Here is a 16,035-nt window from a genome sequence, read left to right on the forward strand (position 1 = left end):
CTTTACAGATACGGAGAAGTTAAGTGAGTGAGCCCAAAGCCATCAACTACTAACGGGGACAACAGGATTCGAACCCCACCTTGGGCTCCGCGCTTCTCGCTCTCGGGGTGAAATCGCAGCCGCACGGGAGGAGAGGCCCTGTTGCCGTCATTGGCCCTGCCCCCTCACAGACCTCACTTTTCATGCCCAAAAGCTCTGCTCCACCCAGGCCTGCCCCCCAGGCCCCCGTACTTATTCCCACACGGCGGCCTTTCCTTGTGAAACAGCTTCCACTTTTTCCTACAAGCTCTCCTATTCCATGAAGCCCTCCCTGAACACCCCAAAGGAAGACTCTCTCTCCCACCTCTCAACCCCAGTAAGACTTGTTGTTTGTGCCGTTTATCTGGTCATTAGCATATGCATAATCGCATTATAGGAATACTGTATGCCTTGTTTTATTTGTGAGCCTTATCCCAACTGCTTCCAAAACAGATTAAAAGCAGTATTTTTGCCTGACCTGTGGTGGCACAGTGGATAAAGCGTCGACCTGGAACACTGAGGCCGCCGGTTCAAAACCCTGCACTTGTCTGGTCAAAGCGAATATGAGAGTTGATGCTTCCTGCTCCTTCCCCTTTCTCTCTCTCTCTCTCTCTCACCCTCTCTAAAATGAATAAATAAAAGCAGTATTTTTTATCAATGCAGGTGCTATAACCCTCATGCCAAGGACTGTGATTTATGGACAGCGGCCCAACAATTAACACCTGTGAACTGATCCTGCCCCTTCCCCCAGTGCCACACTTCCCCTGTCCAGACCAACATCAGTGCTTCCTGATAAAGGAATCCTGAAAACGGGCTCCTAGGACTCCCCTAAACCAGGAGAACAAATTCTCACTCCAAGGCCACTACCTGACCACAGTTTCTAGTGCTCTGCTCCCAACTCGGCAAAGTGGTTGGAGGGGCCCTTGAACCCCGCAGAACGGACGTGAACCTGACAGTCAAGGTCACGAAACAAGCCTCCGCCGAGAAGAGTGTGGACCAGGGTAAGACAGTGTCTCAGAATAGAAAGTGCCTGCCCCCACCCCAGCCCCAGGAGGGGCGCGCTGCTTGTGTCTGCAGACAGAGGAACAGACAGCACGGGCACTGAAAGGTTCTAGTACCGGCGAGAACTTGGCCAAGACGGACACAGAGGAAGAAGGCTGGCTAAGCTGAAGGCAGTCAAGTTCTTTCTGGAAATGGCCCAGACTTTACCCCTACTGCCTAGAAGACAGGGGTTGAGGCCGAAACTTCCTTCCAGGGGATGAAGCCTCCTGAGAAACTCAGGGCCAAGGCAGCTTGGTATGGATGAGGGAGGACAGGGTCCAGGAATGGAGCAGGAGGGTGGGGAGGCACAGTCAGCCCTCCAACCCCCAGGTCGGCTCACCTGAGGTCTGAAGACGGCTCTGGAGGAGTAAAGACAGCACATCCTCTCACCCAGCATCACCAGCCCAGCCCTAACCCTCACCCAGCCACCTCTCAGAACCCCCCTCCAGAGACACAGGCCACTGGCAGGGAGCAACTGGGCCCACTGGGAAATCCTGGCCCTCTGGCCCCCACCTGTCTCTTCTGGTCCAGGCTCGGTAATGCTCCCATGGAGACCATGGGCTGGGCGGGACTGCCTCCTCTCTGGCCCCAGGGGGGGCAGGAGGAACCCAGCTGGAGGGCAGACCACAGGGCCCTTCTATATGCAGCCTACATGGCAGAACTGAGATTTGAACCCAAACCCAACTCCAGAGCCCTGACTCTTCCGTCTGCTGAACCAGCCTCCCCAGACAGGGTGGCTCAGGAAGGACAGAAACGGGGTGAAATGAAGAAGTTGGAGAAGCGCCTGCCCCAGACCGTTCCAGCCCTGCAGAGCCTTCCTCCCGCTCTGGGTGAAGCCTCCTAGGCGGCCCCAACCCTCCCGGACAGCACAGTGTGAGCCAGGGGGCCTTGAACTGAGTGCACCTCAGAAACACCTGGAGGGCTGTTGACACACAGGTGCCACCGGGCCCTGCCCCAAGGGCCGAGCCAGCAGACTCCTGATAGGATGGGTACTTCTAACACGTGTCCAGGTCTGTGGATGCCACCTTGAGAAGCATGAGTCTAAGCCAGTAGACTCCTGATAGGATGGGTACTTCTAACAAGTGTCCAGTAGACTCCTGATAGGACGGGCACTTCTAACGAGTGTCCAGGTCTGCGGATGCCGCCTTGAGAAGCACGAGTCTAAGCCAGTCCTGACTCTACTGCTCACTGTGACCTCCCACAGGCCACCTCATCTTTGCTACTCCCACACAGGACAGACTGGCTTCATGTTTTCAGGCTCACGCGAGAAGAAGCCGGTAAAGCACTTAGAACAGGGCCTGGTACTTCGGAAGTGCTCAGTAAAAGCTAGCAGTTATTTCTCCTCTCCACCCCGCACCCTCCCCAGGCCCTCCCTGGCCCACCCTGCTCCCCGCCTTGACCCCCCCGGCCCCACCCCTTCCATCTCTGGCACGAAGCGGACCAGGGAGCAGGGTCAATATTAGAAACCACAGGCCTCAGCAGTGCAAGAGAAACTTCTCTCCCTGCCAACAATCATCTGAGCACCGTCGCCTTGGCCCCCGCCCTGTCCCCCATGCCAGCTGGAGGCCAGCCACAGGAAGACGCTTGCCAGCCATCAAATGCCTTCAACTTACTGGTCAAGATGCTTTCTGAAGAGCTAAAAATTTCCAAAAACCCCTCCTGACCTAAACAGCCAGCCTTTTCCTGCAGTGTTTGCAAACAGGGCCCAGCATGCAGGCTGTGCTCCCTCCCCGCCCGCCAGCCCAGCCCTCTGGGCACTGGAGTCCTGCTCCTCTGTTTCCCAGGAAATGCCAGCTCCGGGTGGACTGGGAGCGAAGGAAGCAAAGGACGGGTAAGCTGAGGGTGGGTCTCCCCTGAGCTCACACCTGCCCCGAGCCCTGCAGGGAGGCTTGAGCGCCCTATAGGAAAGCTCCCGGGCCAGCCCGAGCTGAGCTGCGGACTCCGGAGGGGGCAGCCCCGAGGTTCCCGTGGCTGGCAGAGCCCCTGCGGGCACAGACACAATCTCCCCCACACTCAGCTCCTCCACACACAAGTGCACACACATGTACACAAACACCTTCATCCTGGGACACCCCGCCTCAGAACAGCTCCGAGAGGGGCTTGAGACACCACCTCCTCCCTCCCCGATTCACTGACAGGGAAACTGAGGTGCAGAGAGGTCTGACTGACCCACGGTGAAGTTACTGGCAGGGGTGGGGTTGGCACCATCTTGTCAAGTCCACTGCTGAGCTCACCTCACCACCTCTCCGCCCCTTCCCCAGCCGGACAGCAGGCAGGCCCGCCAGGCGCCTTCCTGTGCTCTCTTCTCTTCCTTCCTCCTGACGCCCAGCGGCAGAAGGACAGAGCAGGTGTAGTTGTGATAGGGACTGTCCCATCTGTCCCAACCACTGCCCAGTCCCAGAACAAAACCTGGATCTTAAGGACTCGGGCTCCCCAAAGCTGAGGGCCGCTGGCCACAGCCCACCAGGGGCCTTCCCGAATGCCCCTTGCCTTCAGCCGGGACCATCTGAATTCAGCTCAGGAGCAGGTGGCGGGGTTTGGACCTGGCACCCCCTGACAAGCAAGTCTTGCTCTTTGAGGATCACTCTGCCCTAGAATCGCAAACCCGGGAGTCTGGAGCAAGACAGGGGCTGAGGACAGGCGCTAAGGCCAGAGCATTAAAGGAGGCGTTCAATCCCCGGCTGCCCCGAGTGCACCACACAACCCCTAGTGCACCACACAACCCCCAGTGCACCACACAACCCCGAGTGCACCACACAACCCCGAGTGCACCACACAACCCCCAGTGCACCACACAACCCCCAGTGCACCACACAACCCCGAGAGCACCACACAACCCCCAGTGCACCACACAACCCCCAGTGCACCACACAACCCCGAGAGCACCACACAACCCCCAGTGCACCACACAACCCCCAGTGCACCACACAACCCCGAGAGCACCACACAACCCCCAGTGCACCACACAACCCCCAGTGCACCACACAACCCCGAGTGCACCACACAACCCCCAGTGCACCACACAACCCCGAGTGCACCACACAACCCCCAGTGCACCACACAACCCCCAGTGCACCACACAACCCCGAGTGCACCACACAACCCCCAGTGCACCACACAACCCCCAGTGCACCACACAACCCCGAGAGCAACGCCTTCTCAAATTTTACACCCTGGAGGCCTCCCTGGCCTCCCTCTTGCTGGCCCTGGTCTGGAGTTGCCTTTCATAATGTTAACACAATAACAATTACTCATTGTTCATGCAGCCCTGGGCATAGTATTAGGTTATTTGCTTCCACAATCATCAATCCTTCATAACCAACGTGCACAAGGTAAGCATTAACCCATTTTACAGTTGAGGAGACTGAAGGTCCGCAAGATTAACGTGCCCAAGGCGACACAGCTAGCAGGTCGGAGGACTGACTGGTATTTGCACCTTGCTCCTTCCATCCATCCCTTCACGCTCGGTCTCCTCTCCCTGGGGAGGACCTCCATTCAGTTCCTCTTACTCTTAAAACAACTGCTCTCCTGTTGGGAACAAGCTTTCTGCGACTTAGAGACTAATTAATTGTCTCCGGTCCCCCAGAGGAAGAGACGTCTCCAGTATACTTCCATAGGAAGAGGAGGAAATAGGCTGCAGTAGGAGAGACTGAGATCAGACATCAGAGAGAACTTCCTGAATGTGAAGGGTTGTGAATCATGGGGTGGATAAGGGAAGCTGCACATTGTTGACTCAATTCCACCCCACAAAAGACACGCATGCCCTCTCCATGCCTGCATTTACCCACCACCAACTGTAGGGGCCTCAGGAGGGGCCCCTGCAGAGGCTGGGGTGGCGGGGATGACTGCCTGGAGGTTCACGCACTAGGACGTCTTGGTGGCCTGCAGGGAGGGTGGGCTGGGAAAAAAATGTATCTGTGGGCTGCTGTTTTGGAGGAAGGAAAAGACAGAGGGGGGAGGGTGCCCCAGCCTGGGGCTGGGGGGAGGGGCCGGTGCAGAATGTGGACAGCCTCCAGAGGAACATTCCGTCCAGAAATTCCTCGTGCCCTCCCCCCCTTCCACCCCTCCAGCTCTCCCCACTCATGCCCCCTGGGAGGCCTGGAATCTGGGCAGCTTTTCAGGCCAAAAAGACCCCGTGACATCACATCTATTGCCACAGCAACGAACTGTGAGGTCACGGGTCCCGCTGTCTATTAGGAGGGGAAGGGAGCTGGCGGGAGGGCCATGGGGGCTGGAATGTCCTCAGCCCCAGGACCCACAGCAAGTTATTCCAGGCTCATTTGTTCTAAAAATAGAACCCCAAACAGAGGAAAGGAGAGGGCTGAAAGCAACAGAGAAGGGCAGGGCAGCACCACTTCCTGGGCACTCGGGGGGCATGGTAAAGATGGCATACTGTATGCCCCACAGCCTGGTAGGGGGGACCATCATGGTAATAACAAAACCAACCACAGCAATGGCTGCTGCCGCAGCAGACCGAGCACTTTGAATCCCTTTTGGAAATGAGGAGACTGAGTGTACGGGGAGGTTGGCCACCTCCCTATGAGCTCAGGGCTGCACCTAAAAGCTCGTGTACACCCCTGGTGGCATGTTATTTCCCACCGTCCTGGGAGGGGGAGCCAACAGGGACATGAACTAGGTGGGGTAAGGGGCTGGAGGGAGGGCCGGGACAGGGGGGAGCCGGCAGCCTCGGGGCCCTGAGGGTTTGGGCGAAGTTGCTCCAGGGCCCACAGCCTGAGCGGGCTGAGGCCACCAGAGGCACAGACAGGCTGGACGGAATGTGGTGCTGAATGTTCCCCTGCGCCCCGGGGGAGGGGCCCGGACAAGCCCACTCCCGTCCTCAGGCCTTTCTCAGTGCACTGAGGGGCCAGCCCCCAGGTCCTGGCTGAGGCTGGGCATGGCAGGCGTTCCCACCCGCAGGCTCACACTCGCTCCCCAGGCCGGCTGCGCCACGCCAGGCTATCATCCCCTCTCCGCCACCCTCCCCGCTGGACGCTGTGCTCCCACCTGTCAGCCAGGGAGCTGTCATCTGAACGGCCACTCGCCCTTGCCCAAACCCTGTCCGCCTCATGCTGAGCACCTGCACCGCCGCCTCTGGTCTCCCCAGGCCCCGCCTGCAGCCCCTCACCACCGAGCCACACCCCACAGCTGGCAGCCAACTCCTGGCTCTCCAACCCTGCTTTAGGTCATTTCCCCACTCAAGGACCCATAATGGCTCTTAGTGCTTAGCTCATCAAGTTCAAGTTCCCCAATACGACTTTTGGACTCCTCTGTGGCCTCTTCTTCTTCTTCAAGTGGATTCCGCTACCTTCCCCTCTCCTCTACCTGCAGCCTCCGCTCACACCTCCTCGCAGCCGCCACGCAGGCCATGTCCCTTCCCACCTCCGTTCCCGCACTCGGGCTGTTCCTGCCAGCACCCCAGCCACAGCCCAAGGCCGGACAACGTTGCCTGGGTCCCTCAGCTTCCCAGCAAGGACACTGGCTTTGTCCCAGCCACCACCAGTCTTGGTCACTTGTACCAAGGCCCTGTCCCTTCTCCGTTTCAGCCCTTCCACCTTCTGAAAGGCCTCCTCCCCTCCTCTTTCTCACCCGTTAAATCCTAAACTGGACTTGGAACCAGAGGTGCAGCTCCTCAACCACTGCAGCACAGACTGATGGCTTCCCCTGGACCCCAAGGCTACCTCTGGCCTGAATCCCCCAGCCAAGCATTGTTTCCACAATATAGTTCTCTCTCTCTTTCCTCCTAGCATGGTCCCCTGAGGGCAGGGCCCTTTGCCAGACGAGGTTCCTCTCTGGGTGAGGGTCATAAGGGAGGTGATCAGCACATTCATGGATGCCATAACTTCGAGGGCCAGGTCCCTCCATAGCCCAGCTTAAGGGTAGGACCTCAGTGACCCCTGAGGACTTCCACCCAGGGACTCCCCAGGAAGCCCCCCCCCCCCCGTCAGCACCTGCCTTATCCCTAATAGGTGTCAGTGAGTATGTATTCCAGTGACAGACAGCAGTCCCCACAGATGGCCCCGATTGGGCCATTTCAGGTGTTAGAGAGCTTCTCTTATCACCTCCTCTCTGTAAGAACCCCCACCAACCAGGCTCTACTTTAGAGAACAACAGAAGATAAGCCAATCGGCCCTCACCACCCTCACCATGTACCCACTCCACTGCCCACATTCTCCCTCTCCGACTGAGCCAGCCGAGCTGTTACACAGACCGGAATGTCCAACCCCTCAGCACCCTGGGCATCCTCTTTGGAAGGCATATGTCCAGAGTGGGCTCTCTTCTTTGAAGTCAAGGCGCTCTCAGACTTACCTCTCCTGACATCGCTCCATTTTCAAGAATCTCCCGCCTGACCAGGCGGTGGCGCAGTGGATAGAGTGTCGAACTGGGATGCCGAGGACCCAGGTCCGAGACCTCGAGGTCGCCAGCTTGAGTGCGGGCTCATCTGGTTTGAGCAAAAGCTCACCAGCTTGGACCCAAGGTTGCTGGCTTGAGCAAGGGGTTACTCGGTCTGCTGAAGGCCCGTGGTCAAGGCACATATGAGAAAGCAATCAATGAACAACTAAGGTGTTGCAATGAGCAACGAAAAACTGATGATTGATGCTCCTCATCTCTCCGTTTCTGTCTGCCCCTGTCTATCCCTCTCTCTGACTCTCTCTGACTCTGTAAAAAATTTTAAAATAAATAAATAAATAAATAATTTAAAAAAAAATCTCCCAAAAAAGACCACCCACGACCCGCTCGGTGCCCTCGAGTGACATTCATTGGGCCTGGAGATCACACTAACTAAAGCAATCACTGGCAGCTCTCCAAGATGGAGAGCAAGACATAGTGCCGGCTAAGGGGTCCCACCCTCCTCTGCACCCCTAACTCATGGCCTTTCCTCCGCCTCCTCACCCAGGTCTGACACAGCACCTTCTCGGGAAAGCCGTTTTAATCACCTTTACTTATTTTTTTAATTTATTTTTTACATTTTTATTTATTCATTTTTTTAGAGAGAGGAGACACAGAGAGAGAAAGAGACAGAGAGAAGAAAGAGATAGAAAGAACAGAGGGAGGAGCAGGAAGCATCAACTCCCATATGTGCCTTGACCAGGCAAGCCTGGGGTTTCGAACCAGTGACCTCAGCGTTCCAGGTCGACGCTTTTATCCACTGTGCCACCATAGGTCAGGCCCAGGAAAGCCATTTTAAAATCACAGGGCCACCACCTCACACCCATCAGAATGACTACTATCGAAAAAAAAAAACAAAAAAAACACTACACCCATAAAATAGAGTTTTTGTGAGAATATGGAGAAATTAGAACCTTTGTATACTATTGGTGGGAATAAAATAATACAGTCACCATGGCAAACAGTATGATGACTCCTCAAAAATTATAATAATAATAATAATAATAATAAAATAGAATAGCCATATGACCCACCAATTCCACTTCTGGGTATTTATCCAAAAGAACTAAAAGTAGAGACTCAAAGAGATATTTAAAAATCCATGCTCATCACCTTATTATTTGCACCAGCTAAAATGTGGAAATAAATAACCCAAGTGTCCACTGACAGATAAATGGATAAGCAAACTGTGGTATATACTCACAACGGAATATCACCCACCTTTAAAAGGAAGGCAATTCTGACATGACGTATGCTACACCACAGATGGACCCTTGAGAAGACTGTGCTAAGTGAAATAAGCCAGTCACAAGGGAACAAATACTGGGCAATGTCAGCGACAGGCGGTACTGAGAGTCAGACTGGTGGCTGCCAGGGCCAGGGCTGGGGGCAGAGTGTTTCCTTTCACACGATGGAAAGAGCTGTGGAGGCGGGGGGCCATAATGGCCGCACGATGATGGGAGTATATTGAATGCCACCGACGGCGCACTCAAAAATGGCTAAGATGGTCAAGTTTATGTTAGGTGTATTTTTACAATAAAAAAAAAATAGATTTTTAAAAAAATCGCAGGGTGTCTGTTTCTTCACCTGAAAAAGGAGATTTGACTAGATGGCCTCTGAGGCCCTCTCACGCCTGTGACTCTGCCCCTGACCCACGCCTGCCTGCCTTCTAGAAGGCTGGGCTCTGGCAGGAAAGAGCCCAGCAGCCCAGCCTGAAAACAGTGCCTGGCCCCAGGGAGGCGCTCGGGAAATGTGTGTTGGCAGAATGGACAGCAGACAGATGGACGGGCAGACCCTCCCCTAAATCCCAGGCCCACTGGCACGCAGAGCAGCTAGGCAGGTGAACACGCGCCCGGCACGATCTAGAAGAAGAAACCCAGGGGAGTCCATTGCATCCTCAGGCCCTGACATCAGCACAAGCGCCGAGGGCATGCAGGGAGGAAGAAGAGTCCCAGACCCCTCCCCGTGCGACTGCGCACCAGTCCCCTAGCCTCGCAGGGCCCGCCTGCTCCTCTGCATGGTGTGTTCCTCCCGCCCACCAGACTTCCCCTCGGGTGGCCCAGTGTCAGGAGAGGGGCTTTGAAGGTCACATGTGCTACACAAGTGAGAGTGACGTTCGTCATTATGGGTGGCTACAAGGGCAGGGTTCTGAGGTACCGGACAGCTGAGCCAAAATCCCAAGTGCTCCTCTAAATGGCTCTGCAGTTTCGGGACTCAGGGCCTCCTCTGTGATGTTGGGTCATCCCAGCACCTCCCTCGCTGCATTGTTGTGAAGAATAATTGAGTTCTTTGGTAAAACTTTCCAAATAAAGGTGGGCCACGGGCAAGTCCCATGCAAGGGTTAACTCTTCCCTGTGGCTGATTCCCACTATAAGAGGGACCAGCCTGGCATCCCCATTCCACATTCACCTCCTCCTGCTGCAGACACCCCACCTGGACCGATCTCCCCTCCGACGCACAAGGACACTTGGAGCAGCCGCCGTGGGGCCGGGCTGCCTCCCTGAGCCCAGGTCCCCTGGGCGCCGGGCTGCCTATGCAGAACGGCTCAACATCCGGCCGACCTCAGGGCAGCTCCATCACCCTCGGGACATTCCTTCTGATTCTTATTTTTCAGAAGCTGAGAAAAGCTGCTTCAGCTCTTTCCAAGGACCAGGAGTGTCCATGGCAAACAAGGCCTCTCCCTTCTCCATCCTGCCCCCATCCACGGACCCCACAGGAGGGAGGTGACCCTAGGACCCTTCTGCCCAAGGCCTTAGGCAACATCTGTTGAGCAAGATGAAAACACTAGTTGAAGATTAAGCCACTTTGCCCTGGATGGCCTGGCACAGGCTGGGAAATATTTGGCTGACAGAGCCCAGAGGCTGGGCCGAAATCCTGTGCCCAGAGATGATGTTCCTGACCCTGGGGGGTAAGATTTCAGCAAGATGGGTGAACTAGGGACATAGAAAAAACATGACCGACGGACAGACAGATAGACACTGAGTGAGGCAAAGGGGGAGGGGGCAAGGGAGGCCCGAGTCTAGCCCTGCAGAGGCTGAAGGGCAGGCAGAGAATGGAAAAGGAAGGAAAAATACAGCCCGCCCTTCCTCCCTCTTGTGAACCTGCTCAGAGCACTTGCCTTGCCCGCTGTGAGGAAACAGGTGTCCAGTGCTCTCAGGGGGTAGCCAAACATTCTCCATTTCTCCTGAGCCACTTTCCCACTTCCTGGGGACAGCACAGAGCTTCCAGTGGGAGGCAGGCCCCTCAACAGACCCCCACCGCCCATCAGTAGCCCTGTTTATTGAGCAGCTAATCTGCACCAGGCACCTGGCTGGACTCCTCTCTTCCAGTCATTCAACAAACATGTATGGAGTACCTACGTGAGCCAGACAATGGGGATACAGCAATGAACACAAGAGATTAAGAATTCCTTGTCAAGGAATTTACATGCTAATGTGGAGAGAGCCTCTAAAACAAGATAAGCAAATAAGACTCATAGTTTATCAGATGGTGACACATGCCTGGGGCAAAGAAAGTAGGGAAGGAAGATAGGATTGTTGGGAGAAGAAAACCGCTGACACTCCAGTAAGAACTGGGAGGAGAGAGCCCTGAAGGTATCTTGGGGGAGGGTGGTAATTCCAGGCAGAGAGAATAGCAAATGCAAAGGCCCTGAGGCAGCATTCTGCCTGGTCTGTTCAAAGACCAGCTATGAGGGGGACAGAGTGACTGCGAGGGAGGGAGCGAGAATCGAAGGAGAGGAGAGGTCAGCAGGGACACCTGTCCTGTAGGGCCCTGCAAGCCGGTGGAAGAACCTCGGGTTTTTACTCCATGGGAAGTGGGCTGCCATTGGAGGGTTCCGAATACACATTAATTCAGTGGGTTAATTTGTTCCTTTTATTCCCTTAACCCTGACAAGGTAGGTATTATTACTAACTGCCAATCTACAGAGGGGAAACTGAGGTCCAAAGAGCTTAAGCAAGGTGTCCAAGATCACGTCCCCAGGGATCAGGGGACAGGGCTCCAGAGAGGGGATCAAACCCCCCCTGCTCTTGACCACTGTTGACAGGCGGTTCTGAGTCAAGCTGGGGAACCTCTAGGAGAACAGTCTGGTGTCATAGCCACTTCATCAGGCAGGTGACCCAACCTCTGTGAAGGTCAGAGCCTTCGGCACAGGTGGGGCACATCACAGAGATGAGAGAGTCCATGACCTCACTCCAGAGGGTGGGGGCCCCTTCAGGGGTTAACTGCCATCCCGCCAGGTGGAATGCCAACCTATTCTCTCTTGTCTCGACCTCTGACCCTGCCTCATGGAAACAAAGCTCACAAGACTCCCAGTGGCCAGGCATCTGGCTTCTACCTGGACATCCCCAAACCCCAGACCCCCCAGCCATCCAGGACCAGCCAAGGACATTCTATTCCCTGGGGCAAAGTGGCAGTTGGGTCGGAATGACGAGACATCTGCTCCCCCCACCTCACCCCTCCCGCCTGCCCTCCATGGTGTCCCTCCAAAATCCTGGAGAGATTTCTCATTGGCAGCTCCGAGCCAGGCCTGCACTCCGGCCTCATCCCTGCAGCACCCGCTGTTGTCAGATGACCTCCAACTGGGCTCTGTGCAAATAACACCCCACATCTGGAGCAGCACAGCTGGGCGGAGCTGAGGCACAGGAGGGTTTGAGCCCAGTGAGACCAGGAAGGAGGAGCCCCAGGAAGGAGGGAAGTAGTGAGTGGAGCCTGGGCCGATGTGCAGAGAGCGGGGCCGCTGCTCTGGGTCCAGGGGCGCTGCTCTGGGTCCAGGGGCGCCGCTCTGGGTCCAGGGGCGCCGCTCTGGGTCCAGGGGCGCCGCTCTGGGTCCAGGGGCGCCGCTCTGGGTCCAGGGGCGCTGCTCTGGGTCCAGGGGCGCTGCTCTGGGTCCAGGGGCGCTGCTCTGGGTCCAGGGGAGCTGCTCTGGGTCCAGGGGCGCTGCTCTGGGTCCAGGGGCGCCGCTCTGGGTCCAGGGGAGCCGCTCTGGGTCCAGGGGCGCCGCTCTGGGTCCAGGGGAGCCGCTCTGGGTCCAGGGGCGCCGCTCTGGGTCCAGGGGAGCCTCTCTGGGTCCAGGGGCGCCGCTCTGGGTCCAGGGGCGCTGCTCTGGGTCCAGGGGAGCCGCTCTGGGTCCAGGGGCGCTGCTCTGGGTCCAGGGGAGCTGCTCTGGGTCCAGGGGAGCTGCTCTGGGTCCAGGGGCGCCTCTCTGGGTCCAGGGGCGCTGCTCTGGGTCCAGGGGCGCTGCTCTGGGTCCCAGGGCCACCAAAGGGTCACAAGCACTTTCACATACTTTTATTTCAGTCCATTAACAACCCTGAATGCAGGGAATATTTATCAGCACCGAGAAGGCCTTTCAAGCATCTAATTCAACCCATCTCTTCGACAGAAAGGGAAACTGATGCCTAGGAAGAGGGCAGGTCAGGCCCACTGTCACCCAGCACAGGGGTGCTGGAGGAGACGGGGAGCCCTGGCGGCCTGGGGTCCCAGTACCCAGGCTGAGCAGCTCACCCAACCGGTGCGCGGACACCTGCAACTGCCTGGGCCCTATGACACCCTTGCCCCTTCCCCAGACTCCCACCCACATCAGTGTCCCCACTTGCCCCTCCGCACCAGTGGATCGAATCACGACCGCAGGGACCCTCCATGACACCCACACACACGCATGCACCCACATGCACACACACACACACATCTGAAGGCAGGAAGACCCCCTCCCTCCCAGCCTCCAGGGCCCGGCCTGCCTCCAGCAGTGGGTGAGGGGCAGGAGCGACCTCGGATGGGTAAGAAGGCAGTGAGAGGGCAGGAGGGAAAAGCTCCCAACATTCCCAGTCGGCCCAGCTGGGATCAGTCTGAAGCTGGCTGCTCTCCACAGCCCACTGACAGAAGCCCTGCTCCGTCCATGCTTTTCTGGAAGCCCCTTTGGGGGAGGGAAGGAGGAATGGAAGACATGGAGGGAGAGCAGAAAAATAGGGTCAGCCAAAAAGCTTGGAGGTGGAACAGGCCACCTGAAGGGCACCTGACCGAGGACCAGGCAGGAGCTGCCGCCCCCTGGTCCTCTAAGCCCCAGGACTAAAGGCACCTGGCCAGGCCTAGAGACAAGCAAGATGCCCTTTTAAGGGTTTTTTCAAGGACTTCAGTCTCCAGATTGAAACAGGAGGCCCTGCATCCCATCAGAAGGGACCTCATGACTCATTTCCTCCCGGTCCAGCTTCAGCCTTGGAACGAGGCCCTCTCCTTCCCCTTCCCTAATTACCCAGCACCCTTGGGGGCTCCCAGCATGCTTGGGTCGAAAGTAAAGTGCAGCTGGGAGCAGGGGAAAGGGGAGAGGAGGGGCTGACAGGGTCGGGAACAGACCGTCACTCACCACCAATTCATGGTTGGATGGAGGAATGCAGGGGGCAGCCACCTGTGGGAGGAACCGAGAAAGGCAAGGTTAGCATCTTTCATCCCCACAGCAAACCAGGGCCTCCTGGGACCATTCCACAGCCGCCACCTCCATGCTAGACACCCCTCCCCTCAACTCACACACATCGCCACTCTCCCGTTGAAGAGTTCATTCGACAATTATGTGGCAACATGGAAAAATGCTTAGGCAATATCGCTCAGTGGGGAGGGGAAGCAGAAGGCAAAAATGAAACGTACGACACAATTTTTTTTTTTAATCTGTAAAAAATATAAAGACGCTGAAGGACTGAAGGCCGGTGCACCAGAATTTTAATAACAGTGGGTTAAAAGGCAATAAAAATTTTTTTATAAAAGGACTTTTTTATTTTCTAAGATTGCTGCAACTTCTTTTCAAACATGCTTCAGACCTCTAGAAAAGGAAGAGTTGCCTCCTTCGTTCTCCCCCCAATGCCAAGGTATCTCACCCAAAGGTCAGAGCTACAGACGGCTGGCAGTTTCCCAAAGCATGTGGGAAACAGGTTGGTGAAGGGCCCCTGCCAGCTCTTCCAAAGAAAGCCGCCGTCATAAATGTGGAAGGCCTTGACAGCTGAAAGCACCCTCTATGGTGAGCTAGTGTGTTATCACCTTCCTCATCATCTTCTCTGATAGGGAGGGGGGCAGGTGGCCACTGGGGCCTCCAGACGGAGGGAGGGGGCAGGAGGGAGGGCGAGAGTGCCCCCCTACCCTGAGATAACATCCCTCCGCCAGGCCAGGCCAGGCCGCCAAAACCTCGACCCTGACAATTAGCAGGGCCCTTTATCAGAGACTCAATGTGCTCCTTTTTTCTAGCTGGGACACGTTTTTCTTGGAGCTCATACTTCAATCTTGGCTCAAATTCCTGACCTGAGCACCAGGCAGGGGGCCCACAGAGGGAATCAAGGGGGAGGCTGTCCCTGGGGCATGAGGGCGTCTGGTCACAAGCTGTGGATGGCCAGAGAGGAGGTGGCTGCCTCCTCGGACAGGGGGCGACCCCCCCGCCCCAGCCGCCACCCCTGTGGAGCAGTGAAGGTGACAGCCCACAGCTCTGGCTGGGGTCGGCGACCGCCAGGTCCTCCCTCCACCTAACCCTGTTCTGTCGCCTGACCGGCCTAAAGGACCCCCCGGCTTGACACACCAGCCCAGAAGGGGACAACACCTACGTGACAGTGTGGCCTGAACTCTGGAAGGATGGACAGGCTAGGAGTTGGCATCTCTGGTTCTTGACTCGGTCACGCTACAGACTCCCTGCCCACCCATTCTCCAGCAACGTGTCTGTCACCCAGTACGCAGTGTTAGCCAGGACTGGTGGGAGAATCACGTGCGAAGCCAAAAACACAAAGGAACAATATCTGACACTTAACTGACTATGTACTATATGACAGGCATTATCAGTGCTTTCCCGTGTTAACTCATTTAATCCTTTCAACAGCCCAATAAGGTAGCTACTGCTATGCCTCCTGTTGAGGTGCAGGAGGCACAGAGAAGTTAAACAACTCATCCAAGGTCACACAGCTGATCAGTGGCCAGCAGTTGGGTGGAAGGTGCCTGGAGAACAGAGCAGGGGGAAGGGAAGGTCCCGGAGGTGGCTGTGTGGGGGACACAGCACCCCTGCCAGGCACTTTCAGGGTAGGAGTCCTGCACCTAGCAGTGGCCTCCGCCCTCTCTCCCCCCACCCCACAGCACCACACCCCACTCCGGAGCTGTCGGTTTCACCGGGTGAGGCCAGCCCCCCCCGCCCCCTCTCCCCCACCCCTGGTGTCATCCACGCACACTGCTCCGCGTCAGTCCTTTCTTCATTACATGAGGGAAGGTTGACACTCTCCGTTGGGGACTGGCGTTGGGGAACTGACGGGGTGACATATACATTTTGAGGCGGGGCAGAATGGACAGGTGTCCTCAGAGACAGTGGGAGGGCCTCTCCGCCAGCCACCACCGACGGGGCCCCAGGTAACTTCCCTGTCCCCCTGAGGCAGAGATAGCCTCTAAGGCAGAGTCACTCCCTAAGGACTTAGATCTGAGGGGCAACTGTGGACTCCCAGCAGAAGGGCCTGACGCTTGGGAGCCCCCAGCAGCCTCCTCCACCTCCGCCCACGGCGGAGCATTCCAGCCAGTCTGCCTCCGGCCCACTGACTCTGTTGTGTGTTTCCATGTTTCTTGTTTCTCTCTCTC

The 16,035-nt window shown here is 56.7% G+C and overlaps 1 protein-coding gene across 10 annotated transcripts in view; it reads right to left on the reverse strand.

The window, feature by feature from the left end:
• The window catches only part of TNS1 (tensin 1), a 195,904-nt gene that overhangs the window by 106,508 nt on the left and 73,361 nt on the right, over window positions 1-16,035 (reverse strand). For all 10 annotated transcript variants that reach the window (XR_010746667.1, XM_066346644.1, XM_066346642.1 and 7 more), the window contains one exon: window positions 13,808-13,849. The gene's annotated coding sequence lies outside the window, so the exon portion shown is untranslated. The remainder of the gene's footprint in view (window positions 1-13,807; window positions 13,850-16,035) is intronic.

This window comes from Saccopteryx leptura, chromosome 7, assembly GCF_036850995.1.
Source record: "Saccopteryx leptura isolate mSacLep1 chromosome 7, mSacLep1_pri_phased_curated, whole genome shotgun sequence".
NCBI classification, from domain to species: Eukaryota; Metazoa; Chordata; class Mammalia; order Chiroptera; family Emballonuridae; genus Saccopteryx; species Saccopteryx leptura.